The sequence below is a fragment of the Dendroctonus ponderosae genome, unplaced genomic scaffold (assembly GCF_020466585.1).
Source record: "Dendroctonus ponderosae isolate FM_Combo_2020 unplaced genomic scaffold, Dpon_F_20191213v2 Dpon_F_20191213_10, whole genome shotgun sequence".
NCBI lineage: Eukaryota > Metazoa > Arthropoda > Insecta > Coleoptera > Curculionidae > Dendroctonus > Dendroctonus ponderosae.
This window is the reverse complement of record NW_026017111.1, coordinates 7651129-7654508: the sequence shown is the minus strand read 5'-3', so window position 1 is coordinate 7654508 and position 3380 is coordinate 7651129. Positions and strand designations below refer to the sequence as shown.

The window sequence follows — 3380 nt, the reverse complement described above, 5'->3', positions numbered from 1 at the left end:
GACACTATGCTTCTACGTATACGCCAGTAAGTGCACATTTGTGCTGCTATAGCCGTAGTGTCTAAAAACGACCGTTTCGTTTTGGACGGCTATAGCAGTCATGCCACATTGTGAACTTCGCTTTGACGGCTATAGCCGCAATTGTCCGTCAACGTGTTAATAAGCGGTAATTCGATAATTGAAAAAAAAACAAGTATTGTTATGAATATTTCCTTCGTATGATAATCTGTCTGTTTGAAGTGTGCAATTATCGAAAAATTACAGCGGTAATTGCACAGTGTGCAATTATCACTCAACGATAATTGCATTGTTTACAAAAACTATTTGACAGGTGTCTTTTCATGTTGAATTAGACATCTAATGTCTTCCTGACATACCTAAGATATTCAAATTAAATTTAATAAACATAAGTAATAAAATTTAAAGGGTAATTACTTTGTTTACTCAGGATATATTCATCAAAATTACACTCGTGCATCAAAATAAACAGATAATTTTGAAGCACTTGTGCAATTACCCCCGATAATATAATCAGTAGACGTCATCTTATTGTCTCAGCGTCAACGATAAAATATAGATGTAGATAGAGAGTAATCCCTGCTGTCTAGATATAATTGAAAACTATCAATAATTCATCAAAAAAAATTATCTATCTGGAGGATTACGATTGAAGAGTTTTTCGATGAAAGCGACATTTCGTCGTGACGTCATAGCGCTAGTTCGTTCGATTGGAAGGCAATATGGGAATACGGCTTGTCGTTGAATTGCCTGGATGTTTGACTGTTCAGAATTCGTGCTGTGCTTTATTAATAATAGAAGCAACACAAAAACAATATTACAAATGCTGTATCGTGTCAATGTGTCCTAGTACAACTTTTAAAACGCCAGATAAGCTATTTATTCGTGTACCATGAGATAAAAGCTGGCGTTTAAAGTGGTGAAAGGCATGCAGAAGAGCTCACAAGGATATTTCTGAGAAGACTACTGTCTATGTATGTGAAGATCATTTTAATGTAAGTATAAAAAACAGATTTAATTTTGTCTATCGTATAGCAGATATACATTTTGAATTTAGATTTCGGATAAGAATTTTTATTAAGATATTTACTTTGTTTCTCGGCTGCATTATAGTAATAGTAAATAATAACCTCAAACATAGTTATTTGCTATAGTAGACGATAAAAAAGAAACAATAAGTATCTGAGAAGGAAAAATCTCGTTTTATCGTCGTGTATTTACGTTAAATATCTAATATTTTTGTCACGCAATATGAACATTAACACATATTTTTATATAGCTTTAATATTATTTATTTATTCCAGCAGGAAGAAGATATGGATAACTATGTTAAATTCAAGTTAATGGGAGGTCTGACAAATGCCAAATCACTTTTACTGATGTGTTTTAGTTTTTACTAGCATGAAAACAATATGTTCTTATTTTTTATTAAATCACTTACATTTTGATCAATAGGTACTGTTTGAATTTTGAAAATTATAGCCATTAAAACTGCAATCTAACATTTTATCGATTTATATAACTAAAACTATTGACTATTTTGTCCGGAAATCTACCTGTTAGCTTTAACACCGCTTCTTCAGCTTCTTCTAACTTCAGCAGGAGTAAAACTTTCGGTGTTTTTAATGTAAGATGCCACCATTAACATATCCATCAGTGGTAAAATGACAGATTATCCTTTTTTACAAAACCTGGGTCAGTCATTTTGAAAGATTTTACTTTTCTCCTGATACACTATAGAAACGTTTTAACGACAATATCAAGACTGAGATTACATGTTTACATGCTCTGCATTGCAGCCGCCGCGACCAAATAGCTAGTTGACGTCACAACTGGTCCCAGCCAATGACGACGCGTTACAAGTGTGATTTGAATTATATAGTTTTTTATTGCTTATATTAATTACATAGAAATAAAAAATGAGTTTTTTGGTAAACTGTGGTGTTTTTATTAGTATTAAGGTACATTTGCTAGTAATATTTTTCTAATTTAATTTTTTGTACAAGTTCCCAATTATTGGGGCCCATTTGGAAGCCAAGATTTGGAACAATTTCCACCTCAAACGGACTATCTTCAGGATAAAACCATAGATTTGGAGAATTTTCTTATTTTATCAGGCGCTCGCGTTCGAAGTTAACAATATTTCGAAGTTTACCTAATAGACAATCTCTTTACCAACGACTTTTCTTAGTGGTGTTTCATGTGAAAATGCGGTTTTTCGCTACTTTTCACAAGAACACTCCGTTTCGTGATATTATTTAATAACACAGAACAGAGATCGAGGCATATTGACGGCCAATAGAAAATCAAATTGCAAATTAAAAGCGAAATTAAAAAAATGCATTTTACCAGTTGAATACACCTTGTCTATACAGGGTGATTCAAAATTGGCGTCATTCCTTTCAAGGGGTGATAGAGGCTCCCTTGGGTTGTACGAGAAAAATATTGAAAATTATAAGAACAGTTGAAGATCGAATTTCAACTTTGTTATTAAGCATTATTTTGAAATGGTATTGTATTAGGAAAAAGTGGTGACAAAATGAAAAATTCAATGACAAAAGAGCTGAAAAACCCGCATTTTCCCAAGCCCGATAAACCACAAAACAACCTAGATTTGTGGCAAGGTTTAGTTGGATATCCTGAAAAATTACCTTTGAAACCGATCAGCGCAATTTTCGATCTTAACATTTACTTGCCAAAATGGACATTTATGCACGGTAATAAAGTGCGTTTTGTCATAAAAAAATCATCTTCATCAGCAGGGTGCACTCAAATTGGGCCCCATTTTCCTTGCAAACAATGGCTAAATCAAACAGCAATTACTGTAACCCGCATTGTTTCTTGCCTAAATTGCCGCACTATTTAAATATAAACAATAACAAATGCTTTGTGGACATGCCAAGATATTTACCTCATCCATCTCCAAACAGATCACAAAGTGTGACACAACAAGAGATGAGTATAAACAGCTTAGAGCACTGTATTATTAAAAATCAGTTTACAAACACAACAAAAACTTAACCCTACTTCTGGGCTACCTGTTGCGTTGCCAGGGACGCCAATAGCACCAGAAGAAGAAACCCCAACCATTTTTTGAGATTACCAGAACCTTCTTCATCAACCAAGCTTTTTAACTTTGATCAGTTAAACGTAAACTATACATAAAGCTGATGCACTTTAAATGCAAGCTTTGTATCGCTTCGGACGCAAAAAATGTAATCAAGATATCTGTAACTAATGAAAACTCCAATCAGTATGCAGCTGACCTGGAAGAAGCACATAAAAACAGCCATCGACAAGGTTAAGGTAACAACTGCCAAGCTGTACCCACTCCTCAATCGAAGAAGCCAGATGAGTATCAG

At 33.9% G+C, this 3380-nt stretch overlaps 2 long non-coding RNA genes across 2 annotated transcripts; one reads left to right on the top strand and one right to left on the bottom strand.

Annotated features, from left to right (window-relative positions):
• The first annotated feature begins 483 nt into the window (after positions 1-483).
• On the top strand, positions 484-1954 carry LOC109545696. The gene is made up of 2 exons (XR_002172684.2): positions 484-1013; positions 1323-1954. It is a non-coding gene; the product is annotated as an uncharacterized LOC109545696 (long non-coding RNA).
• An 883-nt stretch (positions 1955-2837) lies between these two features.
• On the bottom strand, positions 2838-3374 carry LOC125502810. The gene is made up of 2 exons (XR_007280553.1): positions 2930-3374; positions 2838-2876 (listed from the first exon to the last, which is right to left on the bottom strand). It is a non-coding gene; the product is annotated as an uncharacterized LOC125502810 (long non-coding RNA).
• Between the last annotated feature and the right edge of the window lie 6 nt (positions 3375-3380).